Source organism: Adiantum capillus-veneris, chromosome 21 (genome assembly GCF_014529385.1).
Source record: "Adiantum capillus-veneris isolate H3 chromosome 21, ASM1452938v2, whole genome shotgun sequence".
NCBI lineage: Eukaryota > Viridiplantae > Streptophyta > Polypodiopsida > Polypodiales > Pteridaceae > Adiantum > Adiantum capillus-veneris.
In genome coordinates this window covers 90950078-90973792 of record NC_140951.1, presented here as the reverse complement: position 1 = coordinate 90973792, position 23715 = coordinate 90950078, and positions in this window count along the sequence as shown.

Sequence of the window (23715 nt, the reverse complement as noted above, 5' to 3'; positions counted from 1 at the left end):
TTAATAATTTTAAAAAATGAACTGTACATGCACATACAAATTATATGGCGTTCATATGGCCGGGTTAACGACCTGAACGCCACATTTATGCAAAAGAAAAAGCTTCTAACAAAGAAACTATATAGCCGTGTTATTGATTGAGTGCTGCCCAAATCTAAAGAGCAGTAATGGTTTGCATATGGGTATCATATGACCGCATTACCAATTAATCCCCATTTTCTTGGCAAGGGGAAGAGAAGTTGTCTCACCATAAGGATACTAATATTGCTGCGTTATCCATGTAGTACCCAAACATTGAGCCAATACTTACCACAAGGACACCATATTCCCCACGTAACTACGGTGATGCCCCCGTGGTAAGCACTATTTTGTAGAATAGCTTACACACACACACACACACACACACACACACACACACACACACATTGTGTGGTAAGGTACCTTATGACTTCCGTGCAATATGAAAAAAAGCATGCTACCACACACACCGCGCGCGCACACACACACACACACACACACACACACACACACACCACCCACACACACACACACACACACACACACACACATGGATCATGTGGTTAGGTACTCTGCTACTATCGTGCACTATGACGTAGAGTATGCTCTGACATGACCCCCTCTCTCCTCTCGACGTACCTACGAAGGAGGTCATTTCTCTCTCTCTCTCTCTCTCTCTCTCTCTCTCTCTCTCTCTCTCTCTCTCTCTCTCTCTCTCTCATAGTGGCTCAACAAATAACACCCAATGGGCCCGCTTGGGGCCCTCTATATATTTAGTTGCAGGCCCGCTGGGCTTTAGGGTTTCCTCGATGGGCCCGTAGGGAAAAAATAAAAGCCTGGCAGGCTTCTTGTGGATTTCTAGGTTGTCCTCAGTTGGCTTGTTTGTGATCATATTAAGTGTGATAATGTAAATATGTTAATAACACCTTGTGATCACATATAAATTTAGGTAATTATGTAAATAATAAATCCCTGAAAAGAGCAATGGAAAAGTTACAAACCCTTGTAAGTGAGGCACTGACCTCACTTGGCACAAAGGTAGGTCCTTGATGGATTCAGATGGAGGTCGTTAAACAACTATCCATAGGAAGAGAATGGGGTGTAGGAGGGCCTCTTTATTTGCCATGAGCTTATGGAGGTGATTAACATTTTGACAAATAGGTGTACACCATGTGTGCAAGAATGGTGGGTGTGTAAGAGTGGTCAAAGTATGCACTTTTCCCCCCAAAAAGGAGGTGGACAATTTTATGATTTCGGCCTCCCATAAGTCCCACATATGATCTCCGATTTGAGCGGAGATCATAGATTTGCAATCTATGCATCGAGCTCTTTCCGTAGATATGCTACATGATATGGTTTTACCTGCTAGATTTTAAATTCCATTTTGGGGGGAAACTTTGAATTCAAATAAACTAGCCATTTTGCATGTTTGCATTCAAAAGCTATCCTTTGATAACTTTCTTAACACTAAAGGTTTGACTTCCTTAAACTGCCAAATAAAGAGGTCCTCCTAGACCCCATTCTCTTCCTAATGTCAGTCTGTGTTGTTGCCCAAGACAACGGCAAGTGTTGATCAACGATAGGTTGAACTATACATGCTTCTTTGAGAATTATTTCCTTTAGTGAAAAGTTAAAGGTAATTTTGGATATTCATTTGCACATTCATTAATTTCTTAGTATTGATAAAGAAGTACCAAGATGTTCATCCGACCTTAATCATAAGATCAAGGATTGGGTGCACAAATTTAGAGGAGAGGCATGTGTCCGAGGAGAAGAGTCTATGATTATTGATTCAAAACACAGTCTCATGTCCCCGGTAGTCATTTCCCAGGTCAATCACAACGACATGAAGATAGGTGTTTTGTATTTAAGATGTCAACCACTGGCCTAGGCTCAAGGCTGGAATTAGTGAATTAGTCAATCAAATGCAATGCTCAGAGGTGGGAGACCTAAACAAATCCCGGGTTTGTTTTGGCTATGTGTGATGAGCAAAAGGTTGGACAACCATGGCTGGCCACGTCTATGATCTCAAGTAGGAAAAAGTTCAAGAACTTGCAATTGAATCCCTCTTTTGTTTGCTTTGTTTTGAAAGGCAATTTGTGTTGTGTTTTTGTGGGAAGGATGCAGAGTGGACGACTGTTAAACCCATAAGTTAGGAGTCTTTATTTTGCAATAAAGTGTTTTGTAGCCTTTTAGATTATTTTGAGTTTTGTTGTAAGGGTAAAAGGACATATACCTCTTCAAATCAGGATACAATGTTATCATGGGGATTGTATCGTTTGAACATGAATGGAATGAAGGAGAAGAAGAGGATTTTACCATTGCTTGATGGTGTTCATTCTGTTTGCTTTGTCTTCAATTTTCACTCACGCAGCACTATGTGCAAGATAGGTTTTTCAGATGTAGGGATTAGAGAGGTGTTTGCTCTCCACTGATGTTCTCATAGTCAAGTGTTGCTAGTAGGAGATCAAGGGGAGTGGTTCATGCTCACACGCTTAGTACAGTAGGGATACCCTCTGATGAGAAAATTTTTGGCCTCGAAGGAGGTTGTTTACATGGCCTACAATTACCCATGTGAGGAGAGGAGCTTTTAGACACTAAATTTGCTAATGTCTATGGCATGTTTTTAGTGGGCTGTGATGCCAATTTTCACCGGTGTGAGAAATCCCAAAAGGTGTTTTAGTGTGCATCGAGAGCATTGATCACCTGGCAAAAGACAGTGTCTTTTTGGGTTGGTGATGCTCCGCTCCCTCACCTGATTGTTCACGTGGAGAGAGCTTTCATTCGATCCCTCCAGGGATGCCCGTTCACTACTTGGAGTGCTAGGTTGGCTTGGACTTGTCACCAAATAGTAGACTACTCCCCTCCTCCAAGTCATTAGCAGGAAACTATTTCACTAGAGCTTGACACGGTTATCTCTTGTTGGAAAGGCTATTGTGGCAAACCAAGTGCTCTTGGACACCATGCGATACATCACTTTTTGTTAGATTTTCTTGATTTCTTGCATCATCCAACTAGAGATGCATATTAGGAACTCTCTTTGGATAGGGAGAGACACATAGTTGGATCGGGCCAAAGTCTCTTGGAAAATCATCACCTTAACTTGCTTTCAGGGAGGACTGGGGATCATCGATCGAACATGGCATAGTAGAGACCTCCTTGGGAAGCTAAGGAATTTTTTTGGAGGATTGTGAGTCCTGCATAGGTGTGAGCAATCCTTTAGGGTGTTTTAATATACATCAAGAGCATTGAGATTTTTGGGTTGGTGATGCTCCCACGTCTGATTGGTTTCCTAGAGAGGGTTTTTGTTGAATCCCTCCAGGGATGCCAATCCACTACTTGGGCTACCACGTTGGTTTGCACTTGTCACCAAAGTAGCAAACTACTCCCCTCCTCCTAGCCATCATGAGAAAGCTATTGCATTGGAGCTTAGCACAATTATCTTTTGCTCGGAGCAAGGCTGTTTTGGCCAACCAGGTGCTCTTGGCCACCACGTGGTACATCAGTTTCTTTAGATTTTTTGATTTCTTGCATCAACCAACTACAAAGGTTGATCATGAACTTTCTTTGGACAAGGAGAGACATGCAATTGACTCGGGCCAACAAACTCTCTTAGTAGGTCATCACCCTACCTTGCTTCAGCTAGCTACAGAGTTTGATCAATGAAATTTCTTTGGACAAGGAGAGACATGCAATTGGCTCGGGCAAACTCTCTTAGTAGGTCATCACCCTACCTTGCTCTTATGGTATCATAGATCCAACACGATAGAGTAGAGCCCTCCTTGGGAAGCTCATTGTCAGAGGTTTTCTTTTAGGTGAGGAGACCTAGAAGAAGCTTTTGTTGCACCTGATTAGAGGGTTGTCCCACAGACGGATGGCCATTGGAGTCCATCCACTCACTAGATTTTCATAGAGATGCATCGAATGGGCTTGAGCAAGAGATGGGAGGACAATCTTGTGTTTAGCTTGTTTTGGTCTTGGGAGAAGCTGAGGGGGGGACTTGAGTAGAACTAGCCTAGTGTCCCACTTTTCCATCTAGAGGAGTTTTGTCTACCTTGCTCAAGTAAGGATACTACTGCTTGTATGCCTTGTGGAAGAACTCATAGGCCATAAGACTCTCTTTAAATTCCCCCTAATTATAGAGTGAAAGTATCCATAGATCACAAGAAACCCTAGCAACATTCTCTTGCCTATAAAAGTTCTTGTTTGTAATATATATATATATATATATATATATATATATATGCATATTGTAAAAGACTAATTCATGATCAATTTTTCCATTCATCTCTTGCCTCACTTAGGTTAGCTCCATTGTTTCAGTGATCGTGTGTATTATGGTTCTCATTATAAATACAAATCACATTTACGCCCTCAGTCTCCAACAAGTGTTATTAATAATTGGTATGTCCTTATCATACTAATTTGTTAAGATGTCAATTGTACCCTTATGATTGGAAGTATTTTATATATTAATAATATTAGTTGGAGTAATAAGCTTAAGAGTTCTATGCCCAAACTTAGCGCCTAGATTATAGGAAAAGGCAACAATCTTGACTTGTCGATCTCACACAGCTTTGTGGAGGCCAAATCAGCTCATGCCATCACCAATGGATTTGTCACCTTGGTTTTCTAAATTAATCGTTGAGGGTTCCAATTTGTAAAGAATTTGTGGCTTTTGTAGAAGGAAATTGGTGCAAGGCCCCATTCTCCTACTATATAAGTGACTGGTCCAATGCCTCTGGATCCAAATTTGCACCTACAATGCAAGATCATAGAATAGATTGAAAATATGAGTTGTGGGTGTGGTCTACAAAAATATCTTTGTAGTAAATTGTTTTTACAAGTATATTTTCTAAGTCCATATACCCTTATTCACAAAGTTTTTGTTTCTTAAGCATTGAGTAACTAGAACCTCTTGGCCTCTTAAGGCTACATCAACTAGTATAGAATCTCCCATTTCATGAGCATGAATCCCAAGATTTGTGCCTCTAGATATGAATTTGTGTATAAAACAGAGATCAAATAACACCGAAGGATCCATACCCTATGTGGTGCCTACTACATGGCATGTATATGGTGCTTATCTAGATCTTGTGTGGTGTACATCTCTCAAGTACCTTTCCAAATGCATAGCATAAGGGTACTACTTATGGTTAGCCTTTTGTTCCTAGAGAAAGAACTAAGGACGCTTGAAGAGTTTCACTTTTTGCATGCTTTTGGGGACGTGTATGATAAGAGTGGCCTTGCTACCCAAATTTGAACCATCAATTGTTTTTATAATATTGTTCTTAGCAATGTGCCCTCTTTTAGATGATCCAAAATATAGGCAATGGCATAGGTAGGGATTTACATGATAAACAAAGATTCCCCTATAAATGGTAAAAGCATTCTTGTCCTGGGTTGGGGTGCTATCTCAGGGGGTCTACTATTAAGAACCCCCCATACAACTTGCATCTCCAAGGTCTAAAAAAATTCCTCTGTTGAAATATTTAAATGAATAGATTGACCCCTCTTTTTTAAGAATTAACACAAAATGGATTAAGAGTCCCCCTCTTGTTAATGTATCTCTTTCGAATTGCTTAAAATTTCAAAATAAAATCCTTTCCTCCTGCATTCATGAGTCATGTGGTACATTAACATGATTATATAGTGGAGCTCGCAAGAGGTGCTATAAACATTACATTCTACCCATGGAAACTCTTTTGACCTTTGTCAAAGATGCTACAGACGAAATCTATGGTGTGTGTGTGTGTGTGTGTGTGTGTGTGTGTGTGTGTGTGTGTGTGTGTGTGTGTGTGTGTGTGTGTGTGTGTGTGTGTGTGTGTGTGTGTGTGTGTGTGTGTGTGAGAGAGAGAGAGAGAGAGAGAGAGAGAGAGAGAGAGAGGTTTGTTTTAGATTTTTCCTTTTGTAATACTTCCTTTCATCTTTCTGCTATATCGGTTGATTGGTATACTGGTCATATTGTCCATGTCGAGAAAAACCAGCAAAATGTAAAGACCAGGAGTTTTATACTTAGAAATGGGACAAAGGTAATTCTATAAGAGTCATGCTGAGAGCCAGTAATCATATCCACCCAGCCAAACCATCCACTGCTTCGAGATGTAATAAGTTAGCAGAATTCCATTATACAATCGTTAATAACAACTATATCTGCTAATGTATAGAGCATCAACCAAGAAGCCTTATGCGCTATATCAAAGAAGAATACTTATCGGACATATCATTTAATCATAACAAACCTGTCAAGACCAGAGTCCCTCATCCAAACCGTAAGCAGAACCATGCCATAAGTACATCAAAACACATTTAGAAATGTCCATAAGTTCCCAATTACCAAACAAAGAAGTATTACTTTCAAAACTTAGCCCATTAAGCCAAAGAACTCCACATGAGAAGAAGAAGAAGAAGCCAGAGAATGGACCTCCAAAGCTTGTTTCTTTTCTTTTCCTTTAGCCATAATGTCACACACTCAGAGTACAATCTCTCAACAACTCTTCCTCACCACAACGACTACCAACAAAGTATACAAGAGCCTGCTAAGTGAGGAAAACCCTCACCTTTATATAGGATTGACAGATCAAGCGGAGAATAAACTATTGTTGAATGCAACTACGTCGTTCATCCTCGGACAGACATTAGTTGGAAGACGTTTTGCCATAAATGGGGCCATGTGTAATGCCAGCAGACGACCTCCAGAATAGGGTGGAATCCACAACTTGCATATCCAACTTTATTGCGCATACATCTGCAAGCAAGTGAAATTTCCCATTTTGACCTTAACTCTACTGAGCCATAAGATAATGCTACTCATAGTGAGGCCAACATAACAAAAAATGACCTACATGTGTGGTCATGAGAAAAGAAAAAAGAAAAAAAGAAAAAGGAACATGCCGACTGGTCAAAGAAATAAAACCATGTAATTGTGAGTTAAGCAAACCTATAAAATAGGAAAAATTTCCCACATCCAGACGTGTGTGTGTGTGTGTGTGTGTGTGTGTGTGTGTGTGTGTGTGTGTGAGAGAGAGAGAGAGAGAGAGAGAGAGAGAGAGAGAGAGAGAGAGAGAGAGAGAGATCACTACCTTTGTTGTGCTCTTCCAATAGAGTCAATGGCTTCCTCTAAAAACTTGGCATGGTCTCTTGCTAAATCAGCATGATGATAACATCACTACTAATAGTGGAGACTAGGATAGGCAGCTTCTTGCCATACACAATCTCAAAAGGATCTTGATTTGTGGCATAATATTGAGGTGTGTTATTATAGGAAATGTGTAGCATAGAGAGATGTTGGTCCCAATTAGCAGTGTTCAAATTTTTGTAGGATCTAAGAAGGTCCATTTTGGTGCTATTGGTCGATTTTACTTATGGTCATTGCTTTCTAGATGAAAGGCATAAGTAAAGTCCATTAAAGAGTCTTAAGTTTTTAGTAAGTGCACTCCTGTAGCCTACCTTGAATCGCCTTTTTCTCTTCTTCAGCAAATTGTTTTTTGTCAGATAACGTTTTAATTTCATTCTTGAGTGTTGCTATATCCTTTTGTTGAGTAGTCATAATTCTAGCATAGTTCAAGTTGTGCTCAATAGCCACTCCAACATCTTAGATCTGAGTTCAACCATCTCATGCTTAGCCTTCTCCATCTCATTCTTTGTCTTTTGGAGTTATGTTTGAAGGGATACTATTGCTAAGCTAGTAGTCTTTTGATGGTCTTCAACCAGCTTCCCCATGGTGTTGACTATTGTGTTCCACCCAGACAAAAGCGGCCACCTCGGTTAGAAAGAATGACTTTGGGAAAGCCTTGGTAGGCAAAAATGGTCTTAAGAAATAGCTTAGGAGCCCAAGTTGGATATAAGGTCTTCTTACAAGGTGAAAAGTACTCATAAAACAGTCAACTATGGTCTAGATCATGTCATTTTGAGAGGAAGTGGTGAATTTAATGAAAATTTGTTCCTAGGGACCACTAGGTATTGGGGATTTGGGGGGGGGGGGTTAAAAGACCTAATATTTACCATGTTTTCTTTTCACTCTTTACATGTCAAACATTCCACACAAAAAAAAAACTACATCATGCTTCATTCTAACCAAAAGAAACGATCTTTATATGCGAAAAGAATGGATCGAGTTCCTAGAAGACCTGTGTAGAGTGGGACATGCATTTCATCCATTCCACTTCTCTAAATGGTGTTGTGATGCATAAATTTTGTTGAAAGTAAAGAAAACCATTTGCCAATGTGTAATTCTCCAAGGAAAACCATTATTTTGATGCATATCAAACCATGCACATGCAAAGCTAGGATCTTTAGAATAGGTATCATGCATGGAATTCAATGATTGTACTTTATCATTATTAAGATGTAATTGAAATAAAAATGCAAGGGTTTCAACTCAAGGAATCTGCTACTTCGTTAGGTGTTCTCATCTGATATTGAATCATAGGGTGAAAGTTTTGAATAAACTTGGCCCATTTAATGTTGTGAATTGAGATGCTAGACTAGGTCAATAGATGCTTGATAACTAGTTGGTCAAATTTGATTAACACTTTGGATTCCATGAGATAGTGTTTCCAAATGTCTAGGGCATGTACTATGGCCAACAATTCTTTGTCATATGTTTTTTTTTTTCTTAAGGTTTCAATTTTCCACTTTTGAAGGCTAGTCACGGCTCCTATGCTTGAACCATTGGCATCGGCGAAAACCATGAAGAGTGGTTGTGGAAACCCAACTAACTATCTTCTTATATGCCACCACAACGTATGGCTAGAACTTATACAAAAAAACTTGATGAAGGAGGATTGCTAATTGTTGCTTCTTGCATAGAAGCTCCACGTTTATCACAACATGATGCTCCAACAACCCTTGACTAGAAACCTCTCATTCAATCAAGGCCCTTGGCCTCTTAAGGGTGCTAGCAATCAAACACACAAAACAAGCAACCTATACTTGAAGAGACAAGGGACCCCATTCTTGTTGGATTTTTAGTGTAGGCTTTTGTGCATCGTGGTCATCATCCCTATTGGCTATTGAGCGTAGGCTTTTCTGCATCATGGAATCTTTGTCTTGTGATATTGGTTTGCTTGTAAGATTTTTAGGTATGCTAGTTGGCATACTAGATTTGTGGATTAGCATACATGATATGCTAATTAGCATAATGGGATGGTTAGCTAGTATAGTGGATATTTAGTGGATATTTAGTAAGCATACTGGGATGGCTAGTGAGTACATTGGATATGCTTGTAGGAATATTTGGTATGCTAGTTAGATATGTGGATTAGCATATTCGATATGCTAATTAACATACTAGATATGCTAATTAGCATATTGGGTTATTGGTTAGTACACTAGATTTTCTTGTAAGATTATCAAGTATGCTAGTTAGCATACTACATCTGCGGATTAGCATGTAGGATATGCTAATTAGCATAATTGTCAGAATATTTGGTATGCTAGTTAGCATAATGGGTTGGATCATTAGTACATTGGTTATGCTAATTAGCATATTGGATGTGTAAATTAGCATAGTAGATGTGCTAATTAGCATACTAGATATGCTAATCAGCATGTCAGGCTCGTTAGCTAGTACACTGGATCTACTTGTTAGAATATTAAGTATGCTAGTTAGCATACTCAATATGGTAATGCATATATTGGGTATGCTAATTAGCATACCTGATCTATGGATTAGGATGATGGATATACTGATTAACAAACTGGATATGCTAATGGGTTGGTTAGCTAGTACACTGGATTTGCTTGTAAGAATATTGGGTATGCTAATTAGAAAATTGGGTATGCTAGGTAGCATATTGCATATGCTAATTAACAACCTCGGGCGTTGGTTAGCATGTTGCACATTAACTGGCTCATTAGAAAACTAGGCATGCCATTCTTATTATAATATTTATACAATATTCTAATATTTGTAAATACTTTTAGTCATACAATATTCTAATGCTTGTAAATAAACTATAATGCTACCTTGGGTGCTGACACTACCATTTTGGTAAAAAAGGTATCAAACCGTAGAATCTTTAATGAAGGCTCATCATCTTTGAATAATTACCAGATGTGAAGGTAATAATACCTCCATTTGAGACAAGTATATACACTAATTCAAGAGAGGATCTTTAATATAACTTGGCAAGGTGTCTTTGTGATATTTTAAAATCTGACATCCAAAAGTAATAGGGAATATTTTCATTTTGGCTAATGCCTTTCATGGTGGGTTTGCTTCACTCTTTGGATGATGGCATATTCGTTGGCCCATTGGACATAACTTTGAGGTCAAAAGGTGGCCGTTGAGACCTCTGTTGAATATGGTAACAATATCGAATGTTACTATCAAGCTCTTGATTTCAAAAATGTAGATGGGGGTATCTTGTACCAAACTCTAATACTATATTTAATGCACATGCAGAATTCTCCTTTAATGGTGATTTCTATCACTCTAAATAAGACTTTAGGTCTAAAACCGATCACTTACTATTGATTATGGTAACGATATGGAATGCTCTCTCGTGTTTTTGATATGAAAATAAATAATATAGATGGGGATATCTGTTTGTTCTTTTGTTGAACCGCAAAATTGTGTCGTTTGACTACTAGCAAATGAACATTCTTAGTTGTTGGTAAATAAATGCATGCTAGTTAATGAGCAAAAATTAACAAAAACACTCCAACATCTCAGTTAAAGAAGGAATGGAGTGCACTAGCTACCTCCGACTGGAAAAAATTTACATTTGGGTAACACATGCTAATAATGGGTAGAAAGAGTTTATACTAACTTAAGTTAAGAATAAATCTTGTGTATTCTTTTCCTACAAGCATCCAAATGCTTGCAGTATAGAACGCCTAGCCTTGTTGAACGTCTAGCATACTATATTAAAACGACCAATCAATGAGAGAAAAGGATTGCTTGGTCTCTTCTAATATCTACAAGTGATTCACATGTTTAAAGAAGCTTCCATGCTCGTTAGGTTAGTTTGAAGCCCGTTTGAAGGGAAATACTATGGATTCTAGCTCTTCAGAGAACAAAGCTTTATACGATAACCTTGGGTTATTTTACCTTTTTTTAAATCAAAGATTTGATCACTTGAGGTTAGCCAAAAGCTTGAATGAAATTTCAACAATATGCTAGGGCTTGAAGAATGTTGGTCTCGAAGCATAACATTTCAGATACACCACAATTGATAGCCGTGCCTATCTAATGTTGGTATGCTTGTAGTAAGAGATGTTGCAAATGCATATTTGTAATTTACACCCCTTGAAAAGAGCATAGGGTGCCCTCAATGCAACTACATACATTTTCAATCATAAGCAAAAATTGCTTGAAGCACAAACACTCTAGACTTTGCCGATATACCCATGCGTGCAAAGAGTAATAATCAATACACTTTTTGAAGTGTAATGATTCCCAAAAGATGGCATGTGCATCGGACCACAAGCGTCACTATGGACAAGTTGCAATTTGTCAATAGCCTGGATAGAACCATCCTTAGGGAACTCACTAGAGCATCGCAGTTATCTTGCTCCCTTGCCCTTTTTGCGGGTATGTAAAAGTTCTAGCACGCATTGTCTATGCTCTGGTAAGGTCTTTATCACAAAGGATAGGGTCGCCATTCAAACTGTATAATATCATCCTCTTTGGCATGAAAACCGTCCTCTCTCTCTCTCTCTCTCTCTCTCTCTCTCTCTCTCTCTCCAAATGCATAACTAAGAACAGGGCTCTTATCCTACATTTCTAGAGAGAGAGAGAGAGAGAGAGAGAGAGAGAGAGCTTTTTACCGTCTATGTGAGACCGAAGTCGGCCTACGAGACAAATCAAGTATACATGTGTGCATGTCTTCTGTCTATCGGAAAAGACAAAATAGTTCAATTCAAACTATACATGTATGCATGTCTTTTGTCTATCGGAAAAGACAAAATAGTTCAGACTCGTACAAAATAAAAGAGAGAAGGACGTCTAGTGGGTGATGAAATCTATGGGGATGGGTGGAGCACTAGTACTAGGGATATGTGCATGTCTATATGCTGAGGGTAGTACAACCATGCAAATGCATCAATCTAGCTAGCTCAATCCTCTGCTAATGGGGGGGTGTAAAATGTAGTACATGGGAGGGTCGGGAGCGGCCGTGGTGAACGCCTCTGGATGAGCCATCATCTAGGCTCATCTCTCCTTGACAACTTGATGTGCTCGAGTCCGGATCTCCTCGATCTGTCTGCGGTGGAGTCGTGGGGCCTGGACTCTCGTAGCCCGTGGGCATCGTCGGGCTCGGCTCACCTCAGCCTGCTGAAGGGTCACTCCCCTCTGGGGGTCTTGGAGTGGATGGGGTGTAGCTCTCTAAAAGAAATCTGTAAGCTGTCCTTGCCCCCCCCTCCCCCCCCAATAGGGTCTCTATAGGTGGCTGTAAAAGTGTGTCCATGTGTCTCTATATCTCTACCAAGTAGCGCCCCAATTGTCTCTAATCTCGAGAGTGCATGATATCTCGGAAGATAGGTTTCCCTCTAAATAGGGGCTCGTATCGGCCTCTGATATCGGCATAAGTTGTGCATCTGCAAACCAAATGCTCCTCGCTCTCCACTTCGTCTCTATATACTCTACACACTCTCTCCTCCATAGGAATGTCATAAGCTCACCCCACCTTGATCTCTAGTATGTGTGATGACACTCTAAGCTGACCAATTGCCACTAGTGAGCTCTGTGGCATGTAGGTGTTCATATAGCATGGTCATTGTATGAACCCATCCTCCAATATGGTAAGAAAATGGTCTCTATAGTGTGACATTTTCCGCTGGAGGGGGGATGTGATCCAAGTCTGTCTGATATAGAGCTTCCACACACACACACACACACACACACACACACACACACACACACACACACACACACACACACACACACACACACACACACACACACACAAAAGAAGAAGAAGAAGAAGAAGAAGAAGAGAGTTTTAATGTTGTAGGAAACTATCCCAAGAGACCTTAAAGATCTAGCCGACGAGGAGTTGAACGAGAGAGAGAGAGAGAGAGAGAGAGAGAGAGAGAGAGAGAGAGAGAGAGAGAGAGAGAGAGAGAGAGAGAGAGAGAGAGAGAGAAATGAAATTAAATGTTATATTAACGTCTTCAAAAGGCCAAAATGACCTATGAGACCAAACTGTTATAAAATGGTGAATCTAATACCATGTATGGGTACAAAAGAACTAGAACAAAGATGCTACTACTAGAATCCATCCTTATTTGCACTCTGGATGACGAGAGAGTATGGCTCGAATCCTCTCCTGTAGTCTCCTTTGATGTTATGTAGCCCCTCTCCTCAATCGTGGCCGTCTAGATTTTCGTAGCTCCAGTGCTCGATCGATGAGAGTGCCGTAGTGGTCGATTGAGTGTGGGTTGAGAGCTCTCCAGTATAGAGCCACAATCCCCCAAATCAACACTATGGGCACCCCCATCTCCTGCAGTCTGCGCATCAATCGAGCTATCGGTACCATGTCAAATGCTTTGCGAAAATCCACAAAGCTACAATAAATCCGTCTCCCATGTGACTTACCCTCCTCAATGATGACTCTAAGTGTCAGAATATGATGAAGAGTGGAGAAACCCCTCTTGAAACCGGCTTGGCCCTTTGCTCGTACACCCTCACCCTCTGCTCAATTACTCAACTGCTGCTCAAGAGTGGATGCATACAACCGTACCAATGTGTGCCCAATCATAATAGTGCGGCAATTCCAAGGCTTTGTAGGATCACCTACTTTGAAGATAGGCACAATAGTAGACAACCTCCAAGTCTCAGGTAGCCCGTCACACATGGCACGATTGAACATTGCAAGAACCTCTACCAGCATATCTCTAGCATGTGTAAAGTGCTCTGCTACTAGACCATCATGATCATATGCCCTGCTGGTCCTCATCCTGTCAATGGATCTCTTTACCATCTGAGTGGTAAAGAAGGTGCTGATAATTGGGCATGGCTCTGTAGAATCTGAAAGGGGGTCCTGTCCAGGAACCGTATATAATGATGAGGCATATTGGCCCCACACATCAAGAGAAGTAATCACTGGAGGAGGGGAGTGCTCATGAAAGAATCTCCATGCCTCTCTTGAGTCTGTACTCAACAACAACTCATACAAGTCATGCTCCATCTGGGCCAAGTAAGCTCGTTTCTTCCGTCACAAAAGGTGCCGGGAAGCAATCCGAGATTTTTTGTAAGTGATGACTCCTAAAATAAGATCCCTCTGAAGCTGGGCTCTCATCTCTCTGCACTCCTCATCATACCAACTATCTGGGGCATGCTCCCAGAATATTGCCTCTGACCCGGCTGAGTCTGTGGGTATGCCTCTGATGCTGCACCATGCAATGTCTCAGTCAGTAAAGTGGTGCATTCCTCCACTGAGAGGCCAGGACTAGCTATCCATAGACGGTTATAGATCTCCTCTATATAAACCGAGTCAGTCTCTGATGTAAATGTATAACGGGTATGTGACCTGCCTCCTGATGTTTGGGCTGTACTATACTGAAATGAAACAGACAATGTCAAAAGCGCATGATCCACTACTACGCCCATCGGTCTGGCTCCCACTATGAAATCCTAAATACAAGGAATAAAGATTGTCGGCCGTTCCATAACATAGTCCACTGTACTGGCCTCGTGTCTGTGTGCAACCGGCTGCTCCAAGAAATCGATGTAAGCCATTAAGTATGGCTAACCCATGTGTAGTCATCATCTCCGTGAGGTATCTCCCATACTCCGTCTGCTCTCTGCCATGTGAGCATCTGTCAAGCCCCAACTCACCCACATCCAGCTCACTAAGCATCTCATTTGAAGTGTCGTAGAAGACTGTGTGAGAGTTGCTCGTTCGGGCATTGAAGTCCCCTAAGAGGATGATATCACCATCCCTAGAAAACTCCCATATATCATCATCTAGTATAGAGAAAGGCGACTTTCCTTTGGATGCAGCATATACTAACGTACTAGGAAGGAAGTAACATATGGCAATGTATAGAAATCGACCTGTGTCAGTTCTCACCCTCACCCACATGTATCTAGCATGATCATCCCTCCGTACAATATGTAGTAGTGGTTGTAACTCCTCCCTAAATAGCACTGCTGCTACTCCTGAACCTCTACTCCCATGCTCAGATCTCGCGACTGTCCTGTGGGCTGTCTCCCATTTGTATTCCACCAGATGTGACATAAGCTGTCCAGGGGCCTGATGAGTCTTTGAGAAGAAAACAATGTCCTTGTCTCTGAAACTGTCCTCAAAGGCACAAACGTCCAACCTCATAGATCCATTACAGTTCCAAGTAGCCATCTTCAATGTGGTCCCATAGGTCTCACACTGTCATGTAAAGCGCTGCTCTACAATCACCACCCGACCATCTCTATAAAAGGCCATCTTTCCCTTCTCCCTTGCCGCTGCAATCTCTGACATTACCTCTCTCATATGTCCAAGCTGTGAGAGAGCGAGATCATCACCGAGGAAAATACCTGTCTTCTTGAGAGTAGGTCTCTTTCTCAAGAATCCTTCTTCTCTTCCAAGGAGGGAAAGCGTAGTATGAGAGCTCTCCCTTTTGAAGATTCTGAAGGGACATCACTCTGCTTGCCCACTCTCCATGCCTTTGTGTGTGAAGACTTGTCCATCCCCATCATGGATATGAAGCTTGTGACCTCTTTTTCCACATTGTTTATGTCCTTGAGGCCGGTTACCCTCACGTGTAGAGCACACATCCTCCTTCTTTGTTCCTCTTCGAGGGTCGTGTAAATAAAAGTGAGTGTATAAGGAGCTTCCTTACCTTTCCCTTTCTTAGCAACCTCAATCCATTTTTCGGCCTCCTCTACTTTCTTTTGTGCTACGGAGATGACCGCGGCCCATGACTTCTTCCCCTCACCTTCCTTGATAACCCATATTTCTTCTCTCATGGTATTCAATTCTTCCATCATGGATGGTTGAATTTCGCCTTCTTCAAGCCGCCCACTTTCTCCTCGAGCGAAGCGATCCTCCTACACATGCCATCTCTTTCTTCAATCCATCTTTGAAGAATAGTGCTCATCTCCTTCCTTCACTCTTCCACTTCGTTTCTCCATTCTCTCATTTCCTCCTCTATTGCCGACATCCTCTTCTTGTCTGCATGAAAGAGGCTTTGTGGGCAACCGGCGAAGGATGCGTCTTCTTACATGTGGGGGAAACTTCTTTGATGCTTCCCATGAGTCAGTGAGAGAGAGAAGAAGAAGAAGAGGAGAGAGAAACAAAATGAAATGAAATGTTTTTCAGGGTTTCTTGCTGTTTTTTAGGGTTTTGTCACTGTTTTTTGCTGTTTTTTAGGGGTGTTTTTTTTGTTTTTTTAAAGGTTTCACAAGCGTTCTTGCTTTTTTTAAGGGTTTCTTGTATTTTTTTTGTTGTTTTAGAGTCTCTCTCTCTCTCTCTCTCTCTCTCTCTCTCTCTCTCTCTCTCTCTCTCTCTCTCTCTCTCTCTGTGCCTTGCATTCGAGCAGCAAGGATTTTCAAGGATTTTTAGGAATTTTTAAAGAATCTGCACACAAAATTTCAAAAACAAAAAACCCTAAAGAAATCCAAAAATTCAGATAGCATATTTTTTCAGCAGATGTATGCTTGATGCGGGAGACAATGTATGCATAGTGTGGATGCATATGTGCGCTTAGTGACTCCTTTCCGGATAGCGATTAAGCATGAGGAAGCTGAATGATAAAGCCGACCCCCTAGAAGATGCCATTCAAAAGTGCAAAGAGGAAATGACGGAGACCATTACCAAGATGAACCGCAATCTATTAGGCACAATAAAAATGCTCGAAGGACGCGTGTTGATCCAAGAAAGCAAGATAAATGCATTGGAAGATCGAGTGACGACTCAGGATGAAGAGATTGCGTCACTCAAGAAAGATCTCGCCAAAGCACGATCAAGAAACACAATGGAAGAGGGCGAATTGCAACCCTCAGTAATCGAAGAAATCGACACGATCAAGGAGCAAGTACAGGCCATGAAAGAGAGAGAAGAGCAACACAAAGAGATGACAACATCTTGGGTGGATGTTCTTACAAAAACTCAACAAAAGGCGGATGAAGCCGAGAAATGGATCAAGGTGGCCAAGAAAGGAAAATGCAAGGAGATAACATCCACGTCCATACCCACTATCATTAATTAGACACTAGAGGAGGAGCAAACAAGACATGTGCGCGCTTTACATGTGAGAATTTGCGGTCTTAAAGACAAAGGCAATGTGGACGAAGAGGTAAAAGAACTCATGGCCTTGATGGGGGTTCATGAGCCGACGCACACAAGAGCCTGAAGAGTGGGCAACATAAAGAAAAATCGAAGCAATGGGGAAACCTCAAAAGAAAGGGCACTCATCCTCCATTTTTCCTCCATGGAAACGAAGAAGTCCTTGAAGAAAAGGCCGAATCTTAAACAGACGGGCATCTTTCTCAGGGATGATCTTACCCTCTCGCAGATCGCTCATATGCAAAAAGTAATGCCGGAGATTAGTGAAGGAGTACGAGCGGAAGTGTGACGCGAGAGAGAGTGCGAGAAGAAGAGCACGACGATATGGTGAACTCGCTCTACTGTAATGTGTAGAGCATAGTGAGTTCTTATTAGGTTTTTACAAAAGAATATGTGTACATACCTGGCGGCCCGCCCACTTACCTGGGCGACCATATTGGGCTTTATACCCCAACAACCTCCCACTTAAAGTCCAATGTGGTACTTTAAGTGTGAGAGAAGCTACTATACAAGCTAATATACAAGAGATGTAGAGAAGTGATATACTACCCTACACCTAACTGCTTGCGAAAATGCGCAAAGCTCTCTGAGGGAAGTCCTTTTGTAAGTAGATCAGCAGGATTTTTTGTGGTGTGAACTTTGACAAGCTGAAGTTGCTTATCCTCGAGCATTTCCCTGATGAAATGATACTTCACATCCACATGCTTTGTCTTTGAGTGATAAACTGGATTGCGAGCCAATTGTATAGCACTTTGACTATCACAATATAACACAGGCATCTCTTCTTTGATTCCCAAATCTGTTACTAGTGGATTAAGCCAAATTGATTCTTTGCATGCCTCTGATGCTGCAACATATTCAGCCTCTGTAGTAGACTGAGTAACACAATCTTGTAATCTAGAACGCCATGATACTGCTCCACCAGCCAATGTAAAGACATACCCTGATGTAGACCTTCGGTTGTTTAAGTCACCTGCATATTCTGAGTCTGTAAAACCCTTTACACTTAGCTCCTGACTCCCATAGCATATACGCATACTCTTTGTAGCTTTCAGGTATCTCAATATTCCTTTCACTGCCTCCCAATGTTTCTTGCCTGGGTTTGACATGTATCAACTTACTACTCCCACTGCAAATGCAATGTCTGGGCGAGTAGCAATCATTGCATACATCAAACTACCTACTGCAGACGCATATGGAATCTTATCCATTTCAGCCTGTTCTTCCTCAGACACAGGACAATCTTGTTTGCTAAGTTTCACATATGGTGGCAATGGAACACTCAGTGCCTTTCCCTTCTCCATATTGAAACGTTGCAAAACCTTGTCAATATACTCTGTTTGAGATAACCAAATCAACTTCTTTGATCTGTCTCTCTCAATGCGCATACCAAGTATATGACTTGCCTCACCCATGTCTTTCATGTCAAACGATTTTGCCATCTTTGACTTCAAAGCTGAAATTTCTTCCAAGTGCTTGCCAGCAATCAACATGTCATCCACATACAAAATAAGTATCAGCCAACTACCATCCTTAGCCTTCTTTGTATATAGACAGTGATCTAACTCACTACGTTTGTAGCCTTGAGAAAGCATAAACTTGTGGAATTTATGGTACCATGCCCTCGGTGATTGTTTTAAGCCATAAAGACTCTTTAACAACTGGCATACCCAATCTTCCTTGCCTTTCTCAACAAACCCTTCTGGCTGCTGCATGTAAATTTCCACATCTAAATCACCATGCAAGAACGTTGTCTTGACATCCATTTGGTGCAACACCAAATCTAATATGGCAACCAATGCAAGAAAGCATCTCAATGTAGTCATCTTGACCACCGAAGAGAAGACTTCATCAAAGTCAATGCCTTGTTCTTGCTTAAAGCCCTTGGCAACAAGCCTTGCTTTGTACTTTGGCTGACTATCATGAGCGGTGATCTTATACCTGTAAACCCATTTACAAGGTAGAGCCTTTTTGCCCTGTGGTAATTTAACTAGCTTCCATGTCTTGTTTTTATGCAGAGCTGTCATCTCTGACTGCATGGCCAATTGCCAATTCCCGGAGTCCTTCATTTGCACTGCTTCCTTGTAACATGAAGGCTCATTACAATCAGTCAACATGACATAGTTCATAGATGGAACAAACCTATCAGGAGGTCGCGTGACACGTCCAGATCTACGCACAATAGGTGGCTCATACTCAATCACAACCTGTGGTTCCACTCTATCCTGTCCTTGCTCCTCTTGAGCCCTGACATTTTGTCTTGCACGTGCAGGTCCATCTTCTTGGAAGACAACTCTTCTAATCTCCTCAACCCTCTCTGGTTTAGAATGATATTTGGATTCATTACAGTGAACATCATTGCTGCGGACAACCTTTCTGGATTCGGGATCCCAAAGTCTGTACCCCATCTCACCAGAATTACCATTGCCTAGAAAGATGCACTTTCTACTCTTTGGCTCAAGTTTGTTCCTAAATTCCTTTGGAACGTGAGTATATGCCTCACAGCCAAAGACTCTGAGATGCTTGTATGAGGGCATTGTGCCTGACCATACCATCTCTGGCACTGAATCTTTCTGCAAAACCTTGCTAGGAGATCTATTTACAAGATGAACAGTTGTTGATACTGCTTCAGCCCAAAACCCATTTGGCAGTTGTGCATTAGACAACATACTTCTGACCTTCTCTTGTATGGTCCTATTCATCCTCTCAGCAACACCATTTTGAGGAGGATTGTAAGGAGCAGTAAGTTCATGTTTTATACATTTTGACTCACAAAAGTCCTGAAAGGCCTTTGAAACATACTCTCCACCATTGTCAGTGCGTAAGCATTTAAGCTTCTTGCCACTCTGATTCTCCACAAGTGTCACAAACGTTTTCAAAACACTAAACGCTTCATCCTTGTGCTTGAGAAAGTAAACCCATACTTTTCTTGACTAATCATCTATAAATGTCATAAAGTAAGAAGCTCCCCCTAGAGATAGGTTAGGCATAGGTCCACACAAATCACTATGAACAAGTGCCAACTGTGTATCTCTTCTACTGCTTCTATGCTTATGTGGCTGCTGTGTTTGCTTACCATACAGACAATGTTCACAGAATTCAAAATCATTAAATGAAAAGCCAGGCAAATAACCAGAACGAGACAAGACTTCCATTCCCTTCTTGGACATATGTCCTAACCGGCTATGCCACAAAGAAACGTTCGGCTGCTCGGTTACATTGATTACATTTTTAGAGACATTTGATACATAAATCATGTAAAGTCCTCCAGACTTTACTCCATGTGCTACTGTCATAGAACCCTTGGATATCTTCCACATGTTCTGTCCAAAAGTGGTGACGTAGCCAGCATCATCAAGTAAACCTGTGCTGATCAAGCTCTTTGTAATTGCGGGAACATGTCTCACATTCTTCAGCGTGAAAGAAGAGCCATTCTGAAACTTCAATTGAACATCTCCAACACCTAAGATCTCACATGTCTGCCCATTGCCTAGCCGAACATGATCTTTAGTGGTCACATAAGAGGTAAACCACTCCTTGTTTGGAGACACATGAAGTGATGCCCCTGAGTCTATAATCCAGTCACTCAATACATTTCCATCAGATGCTGTAAGAAGAGCTGAGTCCATTGTATTCTTCAAGAAGTAGATGTCTCCTGACACTAGACTGTCATCCTCTGCAACAGTGTTTGTCACATTTATTTCTTGAATCTTCACTGAGGACTTGTTCTTCTCACCATGGTCTTCTCTTTGCCTTTTTCTGCTTTCCATTCTCTGCAGTCTCTTTTCATGTGACCCTTCTTGCCACTATGGTAGCATTCTATGTCACTCTTGCCTTTAGCACTGCGGGACTTGCTACGAGACTGATTTCTCTTTCCACCTTTGTACTTTTATTTGGTCCTTCCCCTGACAACTAAGGCTGTTCCTTTGCCTTTGTCCATTATCTTTCTATTGGTTTCTTCAGTAAGCAAACTTCCTTCTACACCTGCTATGTTCAAACCATCTGGAGGTGCAGAATTACTCAAAGCTGTGCGAAAAGTGTCCCAACGTTCCGACAATGTGATCAACAGGAGCATAGCTCTAACAGGTTCATCAAACTTGACACCTTGAGCTGACAATTGACTATAGATTGTGTTGAATTCATTCAGATGATTGGACATAGGTGTCCCTTCTTTCATCTTCAAGTCAACAAGCTTCTTAAGCCAGTATACCTGTGAAGCTGCACTCTGCTTCTCATAAAGATCACTCAGCTTTAACCATGCTCGATAAGCCGAAATCTCGTCTGCTACATTGAAGTAAACGCTTTCTGCCAAAGTCAACATAATGGTAGAAAGTGCCAATTCATCCATTTCGCTTCATTCATCTTCGTCCATATCTTTTGATTTTATCCCCTTGAGCTTTATAGGTTTTATCTGCTTCTTTTGTACCAACACGTGCCAAATCTGCTTCTTCCACAATGGGAAATTGGTTCCATCCAGCTTCGTGATATTGTAAAGAGCAGTGTCCTGTGATCCAGCCATAGCTACGCTTCACAGTAGTTTACTTTCCTGGGAAAAATTCGACAGAGTTTCCCCTGTAAACTGACCTCTAAACCAATATCAACCTGTCAAATGAACCAAGAAAGCTTCAGATTCTGCAGAAATTTTGGCAAAGTCTCCTTTGTAAAATGGCTCTAGTGTACTAAAAACAGACCAAAAAACAGCTCAAAAAACCACCGTCTCTCTAACACTGTAAGCTGTGGGTAAACCTGTCGTGCACCTGTACTGTCTCTGACTGTCCTGTCACTGTCCTGTAAGCATAGACTGCGACAATGCCTCAACGGCAGTAAAGCAAAGATGCAATCCCAACTGTCTAACTCACACTCAATACATCCTAGCTGCCTATCTAAGGGTGCTCGAGGGATCGCTCCAAGACCTGTATCACCGAAAGGATCTCAACATTCGAGAATCCCCCAGCTCAATAAAACCTCACTCGACCCTCAACAAAGGCTGCAGTAAATCTGACAGTACATAGACTTCCCACAAAGTCATACATCCACAAATTTCCCATTGTATGTTGTAACCGCTGCGGCGGTTGTTTGCTGCGTGACTCACAACCAGCAAACCCTCAACAGACATACATCATCTCTGACAATATATCCCATGTGGAAGTACCTGCAATGTCAGGATGAAATCTGGAATATCAAGCAGCAAACACAAGCTACCTGATGAACTAGTGGATGTCGCCTACAGTCTGTGTGTAGATGCGCCCGTGTCGTATGTGACACGCCTCCAAGAACTGCGAGCCGTCCTTCGATGTGTAGACATCCACAAATCAACACTCTGGGAGTGTCGATATCCTCAGCACCTGCAGTCGTAGGCCGAAAACCCCAAATTTGCAGAGTCGGATCTGCACCTGCTGAGACCAAGTAGTCGAAAATGGCCTACGCAAAACTTTGTCGAAGCCGAACGGTGACCGAGATGACCTCAGAATGAAATTCTGAGCACACCGAGTCCTACGGGCTCGCCCACAAGATTTGGGGCCGTGTCTTTGCCTATCGAATTTCACCCCAATCTGAGCTGGTGACTCTAGCCTCCTACAGTGCTGCCCCGAGCCTCGATCTGAGCTCTGATACCAGTTGAAGGAGTACGAGCGGAAGTGCGACGCGAGAGAGAGTGCGAGAAGAAGAGCACGACGATATGGTGAACTCGCTCTACTGTAATGTGTAGAGCATAGTGAGTTCTTATTAGGTTTTTACAAAAGAATATGTGTACATACCTGGCGGCCTGCCCACTTACCTGGGCGACCATATTGGGCTTTATACCCCAACAATTAGAGCGGCAAGGGGAAAAGGCAAGAATGCCTTTTATCGAGATGGAAGAGCGGTAATACTGGAGCGACGCTCCACATAACGGTGCGAGACTTATGGGACCACACTCAAAGTGGTTGCTTGTAACTGTAATGGATCTATGCGTCTTCATGTGGGTGCTTTTGAGGATAGTTTTACTGGAAGAGACATCATCTTTTACTCTGAGACACACCAGGCCCTTGGGCAATCCATGCCTCACATCAGTGGATACAGATGGGAGACAACTTACAGACAGGAGACACACTCAGAGCACAGAGGACAGGTCTCGGGGGGAGTGGCAGTGTTATTTACAGAGGATTTGCAGCCATTGATACATATAGCCCGCAGGGATGAGCAGGCTAGGTACATGTGGGTGAGATTGAAAGCAAATACATGCAGATATCTCTACATTGCTATTTGCTACTTTCCCCTAAGTACGCCAGTCTATGCATCACCCAGAGGACAATCCCCCTTTTCTATTTTGGATGATGACATATGGGAGTTCTCTAGAGATGGTGACATTATCATTCTAGGGGACTTCAATGCTAGGAGCAGGCTAGGTACATGTGGGTGAGATTGAAAGCAAATACATGCAGATATCTCTACATTGCTATTTGCTACTTTCCCCTAAGTACGTCAG